This window comes from Jaculus jaculus, chromosome 8, assembly GCF_020740685.1.
Source record: "Jaculus jaculus isolate mJacJac1 chromosome 8, mJacJac1.mat.Y.cur, whole genome shotgun sequence".
In the NCBI taxonomy this organism is placed as follows: Eukaryota; Metazoa; Chordata; class Mammalia; order Rodentia; family Dipodidae; genus Jaculus; species Jaculus jaculus.
Window position 1 is genome coordinate 35,909,950 of NC_059109.1, and position 19,239 is coordinate 35,929,188.

The window sequence follows — 19,239 nt, forward strand, 5'->3', positions numbered from 1 at the left end:
AATAATAATATTAATAATTAAAAATAATGCTATTGAGATTTGATATGAGCATGTTTTAAGTATCTTCCCCACAAATACACATACTCACAAAATTGGTAATCATGGGTAATAATAAATCTGTTAACTTGATTGTGGTCAACAGAACATGATGCATACATACACCAATTATATTTATATGGAGTACATACATTTTTGCCAATTATGCAAACTTTAAAGGGCAAAAATAGCAAAATGATGAACCATAAAATTTTTTAATGAAGTTTAAAAAATATCTTCATGATGTCATCATATGTAGCTAGTATTCCAATACTTCCAATGCATTGATGATGTGCTAGATGCTGATATAAATTATATGATTAGTTCTCTAGTCCACAAGGGTGCTGTATGAAGTAGGCATTATTATTGCTTCCTTATGGATAAAGGCAGGATAGTATTATGTGCCTTGAGCAAGCTTCCGCAGAATTTAAAAATTCAAAATAGGAATAGTTATTAGACTGGAGGAATAAAAACATGATTTAATGCATTTGAGTCTGTACTGTGTTCATAAAGGTGGAAACTAAGTAGAAAAAGTATACAAGCATTGTGTAAATCCTAGCTCAATGGGAATGGATGGTCTGCCACTCCTTTGAGACTTGAGATCTATTTTGACTTTATTAACATACATAAGAGGCTTGGATGGGATAGTTCATTATTGACTGTTTTGAAATGGTCCAATAGCTTCCAAAGGCCTCAAGTTTGGTTTGTTGTGTGTATATAGTATTAAATTGTGGTATGTGTGGTATATTCATGTGCACCAGCTAATGCGCTGCCATGTCACTTGCTTGTAGTGCCACATGGGCTGGCCAATATCCACTGAATGGGTATTCCCTCCATCACTCACCTACATGATTATCCTTGCAATGGGGTCTCTTACTGATTCAGGAGCTTTCTATCTGTGAAGCCCAGGGAGTCTTCAGTCTCCTCTCCCATAGACCTGTGTTTACAGATGTGCTGCAGATGTGCATGGCCACACCCAGGTATTTACATTGGATCTGGAGATTCCTGATGGTCTCAGCCCCTTTCCCTCTTAGGTAGGGCCTCATGCTTAAGAAGGACTCTGTGGTTTAACATTAAACTCTTAAGTTTAGTGTTAAACCACAGAGTCATGTCTCCCTGCCCAGTTCTCAGCTTTATAGGAAACTTAGGCTGAAATAGTTGAGAGATGAGTTTTACAAGTGAGAGAGTCTTGAATACCAGGAGAATGTTCATATGAACAAGGACCATGGTAGTGTTCTGTGACAGACACACTAGGGCCACCCATGCACATGCTGTTACTCCAGAGCTGCTTCAAAGAATTATAACTGGAGTTGAGCTCTTCTTGTGGCACACAGCACAGTGAGTGCAGAAGTGCTTTTATTATATCTGTCCATGTTCACTACCTAGATGGCACAGACACTTGATGTGCTCCATGGATTACATATCTCTTTGACCTCAAAACTTTACATTAGTTCCCTCTAAGGAGAATGAGAGTTCCAGCTCACTGGGGCTTTTATGGCTTTTAAATCTTCCATTCTCAACTGCTTTATAAAAGGAGCCTGAAAACCAGAAACTGGAAAGATTTTTGTAGTTAGAGTCAATATGGATGTTTTCATATGTCCACTTCTTTAAAAATATATTTTATTTATTTATTTATTTAAGAGAAAGAGGTAGAGAGTTAGTGAGTAAGTGAGAGAGAGAGAGAGAGAGAGAGAGAGAGAGAGAGAGAGAGAGAGAGAGAATGGGCATGCCAGGGCTTCTAGCCACTGCAAATGAACTACAGATGAATGCTCCCCTTGTGCATCTGGCTTATGTGGGTACTGGAGAACCGAGCCAGGATCCTTTGGCTTTGCAGGCACATGCCTTAACCGCTAAGCCATCTTTCCAGCCCCATGTTTCCACTTTTATCATAAGTGTACTCTTTCCTGGCAGAGAGATAAAGATCATAACTGCAGCTGAAAACCAAAATTGGGAGCATATTTCTTATCATATGGTGCCATTTAAATTACAGCAGCTACTAGGGAGGCATTATTGAGGTTAGCAACAGAGAAGTTCCTTGGCCATTTGAACTGGTGGTGCCCAGTGGAAAGTCACATGAGCTCACTGAAGAACTTACTTGGTTTCTAGAGTCTACCAATAATGAAGTACAGAACAAATTCACAACTGTTATTCATAATAAACACTATTTGGTTGTGGATCATGAAATTTTAAGCAAATATGTATCTGGAATGCAGAGCTTTTGTTGTAAATTTTATGCATGTCCTTTGGAAATCTACTTAGGGCAAACAACAGTGAAATTTAGTTTTTACTCCTACCTAAATGTGCAAGCTTGTGGTGAGGAACACATGTGTTACCTGGAAATTATTATATTTGTTCAAAGCAATACATATCCAACAAAACTCTTATACTCCTAGAGAATTATGGATCTATGAACGATAAGGATAATGACGCTTAGAGTTTCTAAGAGTCTTAGATAAAAACACATGCTCTTTTCTGGTTACCATTTCTGGCTCCAAAATGATGATTTCCCTAAAAGGCTTTGAGGACATTCAGAACCTGGACTTAATGACTGAATCTTTCCCAGGTTTATTTTTCAAACGTCATTCTCTTTCTTGTTCTCTGAGCCTCATGAATATAATAAGAAAGGAAGAAGTAAAAATAAATGCTGGCGACTCAGTTAGGTTTCTCAACTTCCATGCACAGAAAGTGGTTCTACTTTTACAGTAACTAAATTAAAAAAATTTTTTTTGTTCATTCGTATTTATTTGAGAGTGACAAAGACAGAGAAAGAGGAAGAGAGAGAGAGAGAGAGAGAGAGAGAGAGAGAGAGAGAGAGAGAGAGAGAGAGAGAGAGGGAGTGTGCCAGGGCTTCCAGACACTGCAAACGAACTCCAGACACCTGCGCCCTTTTGTGCATATGGCTAACGTGGGTCCTGGGGAAATGAGCCTCGAACCGGGGTCCTTAAGCTTCATAGGCAAGTGCTTAACCACTAAGTCATCTCTCCAGCCCTACAGTAACCAAATTTTATAATAATTTATATTCTCATTTAATTCAGCTCCCAGATCCACGTTTTTCTTTTTGCTCACAGCATTATTTATAAGATCATGGTCAATAATAGTGACTTTAAATTTGTATTTGCATTTATAGCTGAGGAGTGTAGCTCATTTGTAGAGTGCTTGCCTAGGATGCATGAGGACGAAGTCTGATACACAACAGTACAGCAACAGGTATGCACACAGAACAATGATGGAACTACTAAAGATTAAGACTCAGAAGCTCTGGGCTTTGGGCTAAGTGTATGCATGTCTAACAAGTTTCCAGGTAATCTTAATGCTGTGGGACCTCGTTTAAGTAACACGCGTCTGGAATAAGAATATTACTTCCTTGAAATACTGAAAGAAGGTGCACAATGGCTTGTTAGTTAAGAATCCTGCACATAGTACTTATTCTTGGAATAACTGACATCAGTATGCATATAAAAAAGCTCTGAAGGGCTTACAATTCTCTAAAAGAAACATTTTCTCTTTGTTCTGATGAGTATTTACTTTGTTAGATGGTAAATCTCATAGACTTGCCCCCTCCACTTCTTTTTTTTTCTCAATTGTTATTAACATTTTCCATGATTATAAAAAATATCCCATGGTAATACCCTCCCTCCCACCCCCACTTCCCCTCTACTTCTTAAAATAATTCAGTAGGACCTCAGTTAGTTTTGGTGCTATAGTGCACACTTTTGGAGACCCTGGCTCAAGCAAGAATATACTTTAATTAGCCAGTTCCACCAAAATCTATTTTCTAAGAAAAAATAATTATGTTGCAATTTTTCTAAGTCTTACTGCTTTTCTGATAGAAGAGTAAAAGTAACAAATAAGAAGCTTTCCCAAGCCCAAATGGGAAGAATATCATTTTTCTCTAGGGTAAAACCCCTTGTAGAGGTTGGTACACCATTGGCCTTGTGGCTAGGTTTTGCATATAGCTGTGAATAGTTTTTGTTTGTTTGTTTGTATTTCAAGGTAGGGTCTCACTCTGGCTCTGGCTGACCTGGAATTCACTATGTAGTCTCAGGGTGGCCTCGAATTCACAGTGACACTCTTACCTCTGCCTCCCTAGGGATTAAAGGCGTGTGCCACCACACCCGATGAGAATAGTTTTTTATATGCCTAAGTGGTTGAAAAAAGTCCAATATATTAATAATATTTTGTGACATGAAAGTTGTGTGAAATTCAAATTTCAGTGTTGGAAGTAAAGTTTTATTGAAGTGCACCACCATGCGTTCATTTACATCTTCCTTCAACCGCTACTACTCTTCCAAAGAAAGGTGAGCAATTGCAACCAAGATGATATACAGCCAAGGAGGACAAAATACTCACTGTTTAGCCTACAGAAAAAAATCTGCACATTTACCCCATCATAGACCCAAGAACATGAATTTCAAAAGAACTTTTAAAATTAGAAATTGTGTATTGCGTAAGAATAAGAATTAACACATTTTGTTTAGTGATGTTTAAATGAAAAAATATATGCAAATGTGATATTTGTATGTAATTATATTTTTCAGAACTTAAACAAATTAGGACTTTATGAACTGAGGGAACCTTGTCGTGTTTGCATAATCATGACATCAGTCTAAGAATTGTGGAGTTTTAAAGTGGAATACCACTATATCTGTAGTGTTCTGCCATAATTTCCTCATGGATTTAATGTGTAAGTTTGATTCCAAAAATTGTGGAAGGCAGAAGTAAGGACTGAACTTGTGGCAGTCCTCACAGCAGTGCAAGAGAATGTAGAGGAGGAGAAGAGGAGGAAGATAAGGAGGAGGGAAAGGTGAATATGGATACGTAGCATAGGATGAATGAGATTCCCTTAAGAGAGACATCTCACAATCTTCCAAAAGTTTACAAATGATATGAATAAATGACTGAATGCTTAGTGCAAGGGATTTTGCCAATAAAATCCAGATATGACAGAGTTTCATGTTTAGGAAGAGTCACAGCTAGAGACCAAGAGAAAATAAAGAAATCTGCAGGGGTAATAAAAGAAATGAAGGCACTGGGATATCAAAAGCTACCTAATTTAGAGGAGCAAGACCAACTTACTTGATGTCCATAGGAAGGAAGGCACCATCAATATCTGATATTTAATCAATCAATCGATCTTTATAAAATTGTGAACTTGCACTATTACTTGACTTAGTTAAGTTTTATTTATCCCCAAGAAAATGGGGACAAGAAAACTAACTTCTCAGTGCTGTTGTGAGGACTAAATTCATATGAAGCATACAGCCCAGTATTGAGCATATAATCAGGCTTGACCAATGGCTAAATAATGTTACCATTACTCATATTTCATCATTTGTAGGATATTGCCAGCAGATAATAGGTATCCAAATGGTATGTGTTGAGTAGAAAGTAGATAAAAAAATCTCTGCCCAATAAATGTTAGCCCAGTATGAAACAAGGTATATAGTTTTAAAAGTATGTCTTTTGTTTTGATTCTGACTAAAAGGAACACCAATAAGGCAGATTGCCTGACTGTTACGAATTGGGATTATCACACTAGTAACCTCCTTTTATACACAGTAGCCTTTACATTATCAAGCCTATGAGACTCTGGAGACACATCAACCTCACACTGTTGTAGGGTCTCTTGCAGAAATATCACAGTCATTTGATGATTACAATAAGACACTCATAAATTTGATTGCAATAAAGAAGCAAAGAAGACAGAAGGAAAAAAATCTACGCATTTTAGAGCAACGCAAACAAAGAGTCACAGTAGGAGAATGCTCTTTCCCTCTGAGAACATTTCAGAAGTGTTTAATGGCTAGCTGTTTCTTTCCTCCACATTTCAAGGAATGGCAAGTTCATAAAGGAGAATGAACCTTTAGCTCTGGCCTGTCCATGACCTTCAGCAGAGGTTAATTAAGATGGAAAAGAAAAAGGTCCGGGTCTTTACCTGAACAATTACTATACATATTTCCCAGCCTTTTTGCAGCATTATGAAATATTAGAGCTAACCATAAAAAGGACTGGATTTATGAAGCTTTTCATTACTCAACCAAGAGCCAGAGATCTATAAAAGTGTGAATCAAAATTTTCTTTTACCTTGTGTGTGGGATGGTTTTTGATGCATGCTCACTGGCATTATTTCACTTGATTTCCATAGCAATACGGAGGCAGGCAGATAAAATGGCCCTCCACTTCGTAAACAAAGAAGAAAAGTTTCTTCCCATTTCACGTGGTTCGAAAGTGCCAGAGGTGGGGCTAGAAGTTCCATCTCTTTCCGCCATATTGCACTGTCCATGAGTCCTCAGGGTAAAGTGCAAAAGGCAGCCGATGCCTCTCAGGCCTTGAATGGTGCCAGCCACAGGCTTACTCACTCTGGTGTGAAACCCATACCGGGATGACATTTGTCATGTTGAATGTGCATGTAAAAGTGACACTCAGCTTGAGGGGGGCCTGGGTCCCATTCATGAGCAAGGTGACCACAGATGCACTGTGTGCTCTTTCATGAGAAGAGCACTTTTAGGAAAATGAACTCTGAAACACATAGCATTTGCTTCACTGAAAATGAGTTACACCTATGCTACTTTTTAAAGGTTTATATTTTGAATACCAAGTTTGATATATGTTTAATAAATTTTTATCTTAATGTTTTTGTATTATAGGCTAAAATACCTTTTTTTTTTCTGAAGTAATGGAGCAAACAGTGTCTGACCCAAATTTCCCTACACAGGTGACCCAAAAATGACTATATTCTTTAACCTGTGATGAGAATTGCATTTGTGTAATAAAAGGGATGAAATACTGAATAATTCTTGGATTCCTTTTATAAAAACAGATTTTCAATGAAATATGTAATATATAGATAGATAGATAGATAGATAGATAGATAGATAGATAGATATAGTTCCTTTTTGCAAGTAAAAGAACAAATAGGTTTTTGAGGGTTGAGTCTTATACTTGTCTTTGATACATAGTGACAAAAGGAAGCAGAACATGTGAGTGGCCAAACTGAATGATATTTGGAAGTCTTTCTTTTGGGGGGTTTGAGGGGGTAGTACAAGCTAGGATCTCTCTCTAGCCCAAGCTGACCTAGAAGCCACTCTTTAGACCCAGTCTGGTCACAAACTCATAGCAATCCTCCTACCTCTGCCTCCCAAGTGTTGGGATGAAAGGTAGGTACCACCACGCCCAACAAGATTTGGAACTCTTATTTTTAAGGATTATAAACACTTGAAAGCATACAATAAATGTTTCTTTTAAAATAACTGTAATGCTCCTTCTTTTGAATAGAATGATATGTAAGAAAAGAGTTTGATAATATCTTCTTTGTAATTTAAAGTTAAAACACAGCTCTTAAACCAGCATTGCTTCTTAACATTTTAAATAAAATTTTCTCCAAATTCTTCTCATTTTTCATGTGTGCATGCATGTGTATTATCAAATATAATGTCCATGATCATCTCTGCTGTCTCAGAAGAGCCATGGGTAACAACTAAGCAGACCAGCTTTTATGAGTGATAGTAACAAGACTTGCAGGCTGCATCCTAGTCCTTTTCCTCAGTTCCTGTCTCTTCTCTCACTCTTGTCTATACCTAGAGATGGAGTCTCACTGGGTCTTATGCTTCTATGTGAGCACAGTCAAATGGATAATGGATACTTCCCTTGCATGCCTACCCTTTAGTTTTGAAGAAGATACCTATCCTGAATCTCAGTTGGCATCCCTATTCTTGCAAACTAGTTAGAAATTAAAGAAAGAAAGTGAAAATTTTCCTTCTTTACTAACTTTCCTAAGCAAAGAGCATAGAACTTGAGGCCTAGATACAGACCTATAGCAAGCAAACCCAACATTATTAACTACGCAGAACCCCATATCCACTTAGAAAAAAAGAAAATATACACCTTACCATATCTTTTAGAGTTACAACATTTTTGCTTTTGCTGTTATACAATGTCATACTTTCAGGTTTAGGATTCGTAGGTGATGTTACATAATGCTATTTCTACACAGGAAGGAGTGGGGTAGTGGATATTGGTTGCTGTCTAGGTTCCATTGCAGTAAAACTTCTTGTCTTCTATAGACGGATCAGTTCTTTTTATTTTTTTTTATTTACTTATTTATTTTTAGACTGGTCAATTCTTTATTGTGTGCTGGTCCTGCTCTAAAGGGATGGAAAAAAGCAATAAGAAAGAACAAAACTGTGAGATCAAGGGGCCATACTGGAAACGGAGTACAAGTTTTACTTTGTGGACATCAACAGGGCTAAGTAGACATTTTGTCTTAGATTTGCTTTATCAGCATTTGAACTGTTAACAGCGCTACAGTTCTCAATAAACTAAAGTCATTGATTACTTTCATGAAATTAGGTGTCAATATACATTTGAAATTGTTATCTTATGATTTGATTCACTGTAAATAAAGCTACCTGTATGAATAACTTGTTTTTTCTGAACAGTCTTGTAATGAACTGTTTGAAACTCAAAAGTATAAACGTGTTAATAACACCCATAATTATTTCTCTACAACTTGGGCTGTTATGTATCATGTAAGAAAAACTAGTAAGAAGATAAAAAGAATTTTCAACTTGAATTGAATAGGTAATATTTTCTCTACCTGCTTCCCTATGCAAAGCCTTAATCCCCAGTGTGATGGGACTTTGGGAGTGGGCCCTTAGTTTGCTGAGATTAGTGCCTTAAAAAAAATGCCAAGAAATATCCTCTCTTTTTCTCTTCCTTCCCTACCCCCTCAGGAATAAAATCTGTCAGGCATCTTGGATTTTGAAGCCTCTAGAACTCTAAGAAGAAAGTTCTGCTACTAATGCCACCCATTTATAGTATTTTGTTGTGGCAGTGTGAGCTAAGATTCCCCTTTGGCATCCACGCTGCTCCTTCCCAAGCTACTCTGTTTTAATACATTACACCACTATTTATTTACTTTTCAGGCCAGAGAGCCAAGTCATATTTGACTATCTTTCCCACATTCTTCATTCAGATTTACCAACAAATCCCATTAAATCCTCAAAATTTATTGTGAATCTTAACTGTTGGTACTTCCAGTGCAGTCTAAACCCTGCATATTTTTAACACAAACCATAACAAGTTTTCCAATCAGCCTTCCTGGTTTGATTCTTTCATGTTCCCAGCACCAACCCGAATATGTGTCATTTTCCACATAGTAGACCAAGATTTCTTTTTAGAAAGTCAGTTAGAAGATGTTATTTCTACAACTCAGACATTCAGAGCAAGACCAAACTATTTAGATATGAACATCTTTTATATTCTGGCTGCTGTCTACATCACCTTTCCTTTTTTGTGTGTGGTTTCTGTTGTCTTGCCATACTTGCTGATTCTAAATATGCTAATCTTGTTCATCTTGAAGTTTCTCGACACATTTTCCAAGATACACTTTCTCACTTTATATAGGCCACTGTTGGAATGTTTTTTTTTTTTTTTTTCTCACAAAAGCCTTTTCTGGCCATTTTTACCTGCTACTACCCTGACATTTCTTTCTCCATTACCCAGTTTTACTCTACCCATAGGACTTATAATTACTTTTTCCACCAGAACATAAATCTACAAAGATAAGATCTTTGTCTCATTTACCACAGAATTCCCATTTTACAACAGGCCTCACTAAAGAACGTGTATCAGTTATGTGTTGTGATTTCCTGAAAGAAACACTTTTAGGGTGTGAAATCAGTTTTCAAATCTGTATTGTTGAAATGAGGAAAAGGGGAGCAGTAACAGGCCACAGGCCTACAAGCAAGGGCAGCAACCTGATGGCAGGCTCTTTCCTTGCTCTCTGTGATTTCAATGTGGCAAGAGGAGAGTCAGCAGGCGAGCTTTCAACCACTGTGTGAAAGGGATGACATTTGGGAAAGCAAACTGACAATTGCTTTTCAGATCCTTGGTGAGAAGCAGGCTGAAAGAGGATGGCTCCACATTTCCAAACACAGTCCTCTCACTTTTTTTCTTTTTATTTATTTATCTTGTTATTAATTAGTTTTGTACTCAGTGAATACAGTCAAGTTGGTACCATTGTTAGGCTTGTCCATGTCCTACCCCTCCCCCTGGCCCCTCCTTGTTGAGGCATATGGGTCGTGCATTGTGGAGTTAGCCCACAGTTATGGGTAGGATAAATGTCTCTGCATATCATGACCCAACGTGCGGTTCTGACATTCTTTCTGCCCCCTCTTCCACAAAATTTCCGAGCCATGTTGGGTTCATTTTGGGTCTGCTTCAGTGATGAGTCTTCTCACTTTTGACCTGTTCTGGGCTCTTCTGAAGATGGCTGCCCTTGACATAACAGACCAGATTAGGTTGTTGCCTTCCCTCATAGATTTTAACTTCCCATTGATTTTTCACTGCTATTTATCTTCCTCCCTCTTAGGAATGCTAGCTGTCCTTCGGTAAGATCACACGCATCCCCAACTGCAACACCTCCCCAAAATGAAACTTTTCTCATAATCCTTACTTGGTCCTACAGTATAAAAATTAATATAATATCATCCCTTAAATAACAATGGGATGTGTTTAAAATACTATTTGAAGAAATAACTGGGTCTCTTCATTCAGGTGTGAAAATATGTTCATGAAAATAGAATAAGCTAAACCATATTTGGTTTAGTAAGCAGTGGAGCTAAAAAAGTTTATCTAAACACTGTCTTAAATGCATCTCTGGGTGCTGACTGGATGTACATGGGAATCAGAATAAAAGGACAGCACTAAAATATTACATCTAAATCTAATGAGCAAACTCTGTGTGGCCTGTACTATCATGTGCTGAACCCTCTTGTGACATGCTAGGGAAATGCCCAGAACCACTAATTCTTTCCATGGCTCCCAGGTTTGCCTTGAACAGCAAAAGGCAACTGGATTTATTTTGTCCTGGCAGCAGCTCAGTGGGAACATAAACTAGCCATACTAGGGAACAGAAGTTCTACGAAGGAAGTGGAGCTCTACTCACATACAGCACTAAACACTCAAACACCAGCTGCACTAAAACCACAGGCAATCTGATTGGTAAACTAACATTTTCAAAGAATTGTCTACTTTTCATGGCAGAATCTATAAAAGGTGACTTTGAATAATTCCTTTCCAGAAAACCTGTAAAGGTTTTATAAAATATGCTGCAAAAATGACTCACAGTAGATGTAATTACTGGGCAACCTTGGAAGCTGATGTAAAAAATTCAGCTGCCAGCACGTTAGCGGCCACCTAATATATGGGTTGTTTGATTGGACTCTTTGGGCAAAACTGCAAAATTCCTAACCCATTGCTGCTATATATTTTATCAGGGCCAAATTTAGCTACTTTCATTTTTTAAAATGCCATTTTAGACACCACAGTGAATCAAGTCAGTGTTCTTAATTGCTTGCATCCATTACAATCTAATATGTTTCCCCAAACTCTCATTTAACTGGTTATTATTTACTTTTATTTTTTAGAACAATGGCAGAATTCTAATGCCTAAACAATGAAATCTGGCAAAATCATTGCTTTCTCAAAAAAAGAAAGAAAGAAAACCATGTAACTATCAGCAGTGAAATTCCTTTTATGCAGTCAGCAACTTTTTGAAGGTTTTAAATAATTATTTTCATCTTAAATTATCAGTATTGCCAGAAATCAGCTTACTGCCAATATTCTGTTTTTAATTATAGTATATTTTTGGGTAGAGAGAAAATGCAATTTTTAGAAGGGTCACATGCCACACTTTAACACTCTGCCTTTAGCCTTGGCTAGAGTGGTCAGGGATACTGTCAGTTTAGCAGCGAATGTCACCCAAATCTGTCAACTTTTGAAAGATGCCCTCTTATTATAAAATGCTTACTCTATAATCACCACCATTCTAGGCTTTGGTCTCATGGGCTGTCACCTTTGGGAAATTGAACATAAATTGAATTTTACACAATTTATTCTATGTTAATGTCACTACAGGTGTTTAGCTACTATATGACCTTAGCAATGAATCTTTGAGAAAAGACCACCTCCTGTATTTTGTAAGCAGACTAGGTAAGTTAGTAAAACCAGGAACATTAGTAAGGTTACATATATAACAATGTATTCAAGCAAGATCTATCTCAACAAGATGAGATGTAAAGAAAGGTTACATGGATGTCCTTCCAGATTGACACTTGGGATAATTAGGCTGAATACAATAGCTATACAAGGAAACTGAGCCCTTCATCTGATTCCTTTGTTGTGAGGCTCATTTTTTTTTAAACGCATATTTTTAAAAGTTTTTTACTTGAGATACAGTAGAGGGAGAGAGAGAGAGGGAATGAGCACACCAGAGCCTCTATCCACTATCCATTGCAAATGAACTCCAGACATATGCACCACTTTGTGCAGCTGGCTTACATGGGACCTGAGGAATCAAACCTGGGTCCTTAGTCTCTATGGGCAAGTGCCTTAACCGCTAAGCCATCTCTCCAGCCTGTGAGGCTCCTTTTTCTTCCATGACTCAAGTTGCAAACATGTGGGGATTTATTCTCATGCATACCCCAAAAGTTTGTCAATAGAATTTTCTGCAGTAAAAACAATGTCTCAGCTGAATACTGCTGAATACTTTTGATGAACTACAGAGAAGCAAAATTAATTTTGAAGAACAGTGATTTTAACAACTATATAAAATATGCCAAGCAGCAGGGTTAGTGGTGAAGCTTTCAAGCATATCAATAATAACAAAGTTTCTCTTAGTTTTTATAATTCTAAATTCCATAACCACAGCTATTGAAACTCCAGTTATTCTGCATAATTAATATCAGTTGTATATGTTTGAATATACTGATAGATACTATTTGAAATTGAATTTCCTAGTTCTGAGTTAAAGTAACTGAGTTAAATCATATTTTCAAAAATATTTTATTTAATTTATTTGAGAGAGGGGGCCATATGGAGAGAGAATGGGTGTTCCAGGGCCTACAGCCACTGCAAACTAACTCCAAATGCATGCACTCTCTTGTGCATCTTGACTACATGGGTCCTGGGGAATTGAACCTTAGTCCTTTGGTTTTGCAGGCAAGTGCCTTATTGTTAAGCCATCTCTCAAACCCCCTCCTGTCCTGAGTTGAATCTGTTATAAGGATTAGAACATTTTGCCTAGTATAGTGACACAGAGCAAATGCTGGAATTTAATTCAATTGTGGATACTTTTCAATCTTTTAATTAGTCTGTGTATGTTTTCTGAGGTCATTGTGATCAGTGATTAGAAGACCCAAGTCTATCAATACTGGCACATTATAGGGAATTTTATATATTGAATTTGCTAAGATAAATGCTAAAATTGATGTCAATACCAGTTTTTCTTCCCCTCTTTCCCTTCCTCTCTCTCCTCACTACTTTCTTTCTCCTTTGCTCATTCCCTCCCTCCTTCCCACCCTGTCTCTTCTTTGCAGAATGATCTATAAGTAAACTCTGTACTATTGATATATACCTCTTGATTATTTCACTTTTAAAAAGGATAGGGCTCAGGATAGAGAATTCTAAAACATGAGAACTTTTACTTGTGAAATGCCTTTCCCATATCTAGAAAAAAAGAGACTTTTCTTATAACTGGACATAGGCTGGGATTGGAGACAAATCTGAAAGGACAGACCTTACTAAGTTTAACATAGAATGACAGAGAAAAAATGTGTTTTCCTCTTATAAAATGAAGAAATAAGAATGAAGATTTTTTAAAAAATATTTTATTTATTTATTTGAGAGGACAGGGCACATAGGGAGAAAGGGCATGGAATGGCAGAAGGCCTCAGATATCCAAACATCCTCAGCAAAAAGTCCAAAACAAAACAAAAACAAAAAATCTAAAACTAAAAATTCTCTGGTGGTATCACCATACCTGATCTAATGCTATATTACAAAGCCATAGTGACAAAAACAGCATAGTACTGGAATAAAAACAGAAACATAGACCAGTGGAACATAATTGAAGACCCAGACCTTAGGTCAAGTAACTACAGCTGTTGGATCTTTGACAAAGGTGCCAATAATGTAGACTGGAGAAAAGGCAGAATCTTCAACAAGTGGTGTTGGACATCTACCCTAAAAACTCGACATCTCAGTTCAGATCATGTTTATAGCTGCTCAATTCACAATAGCTAGAAACTGGAATCAACCCAGGTGCCCATCACTGGATGAATGGATAACCAAGATGTGGTATATCTACACAATAGAATTCTACTCAGCAGTATGAAAAAATTGCACATTGAAATTTGTAGAAAAATGGTAGAACTTGGAACAAATTATTCTAAGTGAATGCAAAAAATCACAGAAACACAACCATTGCATGATCTCACTCATCTGCAGTTCCTAACCTGCATCAGCCTGAGTTGCTGACATCACTGAATAGTATCTTGAGGCTTGGACAATATGGAAGGTAGGGATTGGGGAGAGGAAAATGATGGGGGAGGCACAAAACTGAACCCACATTGAACTGGCACCATAAAATACTAAATCCTGGCAGTCAGACTAAAAGGTGGAGCCCTCAAGGGAACCTTAGGGGGAGCACCTGAATCGAAAGGCCCTGGAGAGGGTAAGATGAAACCTAACCTCAAATTTTTCCTATTTCTCTTTCTTCTCTGTCTTTTTCTTTTTCTTTTTCTTTTCCCTTGGATCTGGCTGGCTTGTCATTCCCTGTGCCAGGATGTAGTTCTACATCCACAATGAGCTGTTGCTCAGAGAGACCTACTAGATCTCCCAAAACAAACAAGGCAGACTTCTGTCAGAGGACTTGATTACCCACCAGAGGTTAATGATAGGACCCTATTGCTGAAGACACCATATGCTGTTGGCAGGGACCACGAAGAGTCCTGGTTGGAATCTGGAGGAGAGCCAGTCCCTAGACAGTTATTCCATCTAGTGCTGGAAGGCTACATGAGCTATGGGGGGGGGGGGACACATATCTGTCCAAGCAACTCAAACTCTAAGAGACTCAGAAGCAAAGAACCTGACGTGATGCTCACACAAGTGCAAAAGTGACACACAGCCATGGTGGGTAACCAACTACTCTTGGATTGGTTAACAGATCCACTTAGTGGAAAGGAAAGCGTATCTGTAACTGGGAAACAAGTTAGAATCACATCCAGATAATGATTCTGTTTTCCATTATCAAGCTCCCACTAACCTTAGACTATAAGAGGGTCTATACCCTTTTATTTCTCTCTAAAGTAATAATGGTTAATAATTAATAATGGCTACTTCTGTCTTTGCCCCACACAAAACTAGGGTGACAGTCATTTGTGGCCATGCCCAAGTTTTTATGTAGGTGCTAGTGATCAGAAATCAGATGACCTCAGGCACTCATGCTTGGGTAGCAAATTGCACTGCCTTTTGAGCCATTTCCCCAGCCCTTGGTTATATTTTCCGAACACATGCCTAAGTATTGGGACAAACTGTAATTTCAATTTATGACTCTCAAAATTTCATTCTGGTTTTATTGATATATTTGGTATTTTATTGACATTTGTAAATTAAGACTCATATTAGTATTTTTATTTGATGTGGATAATTTAATTTTGTACTTTATGAAGTCTAACTCATCATGTTCCAGATCCGTACAACAGATTTTTTATAAGATTTCTTATATGAAATTTCCTATCTCTGGCTCAAGAAAATTTTGGGGACAGTCATGCCATTGATACAGATGATCTGTGCTATAGATTACTTTCTGGTCTATAATCGCATATGATCATTCAGTTCTCTCTGCTTATCCTCATTCAGTCAAGTTTACACACCAAATCATGTGGTAGTTACTGCTGCTCTTCCTGGTCACCAAGAAGAGCCAGCTGCTTGCTCCAGGGTACCCATGCTGGCTTTGTTTGAAGTCAACTTGTCTTGGTCAATATATACCTTCTCATAAGTTTCATAGGAACGTATTGGCAGTTGGTTATTCCACAAGTGCAACTCAAGCCCCATTGATGGATAAGGTATATGCAACCCTTTGCTGTGGAAAGGGCTGACATCAGACAGACAAGCTCACCAGTCGGCATCAGATATAAACAACACACATCTGTCAAAATAGGAAGAACCAAAATTTTTCATTCCTGGTACTGGCTTAGTCTTAAAACAACACAGACTTGGGATTTTACCTAGAAGATCTCAGTGCAATTCCAAAATGTTGGCTACATTTCTAGATCCATCAGAAAGCTTTCAGAATATAACAATAGATTACCTGTGCTCCATCAAATTAGATGATTCTGATTCATGAAAATTAATCGATGAATATAAAATTAACCAACATTTCCCCAGATATTTGCAAGATTTAGCATGTTAATCACTTGGCAAAGTACCATCTCATACATTTCTTCCATCCCTTTTTCATAAAAACAGTACATGTCCCACTGGAAAGGAAAGCCCATGTGTGTATGAAAAGTAGCACACAAGTCACAGTGAAAAGATGACCAAAGGCTGCAAACACATTAACCTGATGCAAAGCAGACTTTTGTTACTAAAATAAGAACGTAACTAAACAAGAAAAACAAGAATATATTTAACACTAACATACTAAAACAAGAAAATAAGAGAATAATAAATATGTTGCTTACAGAGGGTTTATATCTTACTCTCAACTGGAATATGACAACCATCAATTTGCCAAAAAGGTATAATAACTGTATGAGGAAAATAAGACAGAAATGCAATTGGCTGCCCAGAAGACGTGTGTATCACTCTTTACAAATAAAAACTACTGCACTGTCTTTAATAATAGAAGTTCGGTTAGGAACAGGCATTTTTAATTACATCAGGAAAATATTTGAATATTGAATATAAAATACTTTATCTGTAGAGCATAAAAACACATGTACATGCTTGACAGATGTATAAAATTCCTTATTTTGTCAACTTATCCATGAACAATTTTCCATGCTTTACTATGAAACAGAGCATGCTCAGAATGTTATGCATTATGAATTATTACAAAAATTATTAACCGTTCATACATTATACTGATGTATACATGTGGGCATTTTCTTGTAATTGCATGGACAGGTTGCATTTTTGTGTACTAATAATCACCATAAGCACAGGAAAATCCTAATTGTGGTTTTCTTAAAGGAGTTTCAGTGAAATGAAACAAATTCAGTAAACTATGAAAAGAAATTATGTATTTATTTATTTGAGAGGTTAGGGCTCATAGGGAGAATGGGCATCCCAAGGGCCTTCAGCCACTGTAGATGAGTTCCAGACACATGTGCCACCTTACGTATCTGGTTTGCAAGGGCCCTGGGGAATCGAAGCTGGGTCCTTAGGCTTCAAAAAAAGCAAGTGCCTTGACTATAAAGCCATTTCTCCAGCCCAAGGATGAAGTTTTTTAGCTTATAAAACATAGCCACAGGAGTACAAGATTCTACATTAGCCTTAATTAACATTTTATAGACAGTGAAAAGATGACAATTTGCATGGGAAGATGGCTCAGCTGTTAGAGACTCTTGTTTGCATAGTCCGCCAGCCCAGGTTTAATTCCCCAGGACCCACATATCCAGACAGAAAAGTGGCACATGCATTTGGAGTTCATTTGTAGAGGGAAAAGGCTCCAGCCTGCCCATATTCTCTCTCTCTCTCTCTCTCTCTGTGCCTTTCTCTGTCTCTTTCATCTTTTTCTCTCTTTCTCAAATAAATAAGAATATTTTAAAAAGATAACAATAGGGCTAGAGAGATGGCTTAGCAGTTAAGCGCTTGCCTGTGAAGCCTAAGGACCCCGGTTCGAGGCTCGATTCCCCAGGACCCACGTTAGCCAGATGCACAAGGGGGCGCATGCGTCTGGAGTTCGTTTACAGTGGCTGGAGGCCCTGGCATGCCCATTCTCTCTCCCTCTCTCCACCTCTTTCTCTGTCTGTCGCTTTCAAATAAATAAATAAAAATAACCCCCCCCAATTTTTTTTTTAAAAAGATAACAATACTGTGACAAGTGTAAAAAGGATGATTATACAAAGAAACCATCCATTTCCTTAACACTTTTTAAAATGTGTGTGAGCTATTGTAATGGTAAGGGTTATAGCAAAAAGAATATTGAAAAATGTGAAAGTGCAGAGCTCTTTTACATTGTAACCCTGCTGCTGAAATGAAGCACTGGTCTGTGTGCAACAGTAAAAGAGGTGAGCTTCCCAACAAAACACCATCATCCTCAAGAAAGAGAAGAGCAGCTTGATGGCATACAGCATCACCTCAGAATTAATGAACATATGTCACCTTCAAAAAAGGCTCTAGGCTGGAGAGATTGCTTAGCAGTTAAGGAACTTGCCTGCAAAGCCAAAAGACCCAGGTTTGATTCCCCAGGACCCATGTAAGTCAGATGCACAAGGTGGTGGATGCACCTGGAGTTTGTTTGCAGTGCCTGGAGGCCCTGACATGCCCATTCTCTATTTGCTTCTCTCTCTCTCTCCCCCCCTCTCTCTCTCTCTCTCTCTCTGCTTCTTTTTCTTTCCTTCAAATAAATAAATAAAATTAAAATACTTTTAAAAGGGCTCTGATCAAGGAAGAAAACACTTAAAAAATTTTTTTTAGAAGTACCAAATAACCAGAAAAGTTAGGAGTGTCAATGAAAGGAATCTTTTCAACATCCTCTACTTGATATTGCTCAGCTTAGGGACATGTACTTGGAATGATCCACAATAAATCTGAACCCATTTTTAAAGAGTGCTTAAAATTGGGAGCAAACAGAAGTCTGCTTATTACAGAATGTTATTAAAATGTCAAGCAATGTTCATATCCTTTTAACAACCACTAGATGTCTTAGGAAAGCACACCAAACAGCAGCATCATGTATTGGTACAATACGTATCAGTGAAAAGAGACACTTTCACACACGTTTTCACCTGAGTACCACGACTTTCTTAAACACAGGACAGATGAAATAGCATCCACATTTTACAGAATGGACACTGAGATTTTGAAAAAAATTTTCCAGTTGTATTCACAAAGACATTCAAAACTCCTAATTTTTAAAAATTGACCAAATGTTTAAAGATCACAGATTAAAAAAAAAAAAAAGTCCACAATAACCTGTACTGTACCACCGGGTATGGTGGAGCAAGACTTTAATCCCAGCACTTGGGATGCACAGGTATGAGACTGTCTGTGAGTTTGAGGTCACCCTGAGACTACATAGTAAGTTCCAGGTCATCCTAGGCTAGAGTGAAACCCTACCTTGCAAAACAAACAAACAAACAAACAAGAAAGTTCTCCTGTTAGTACTGCCATGTTGTGCTGCAATTTTACACA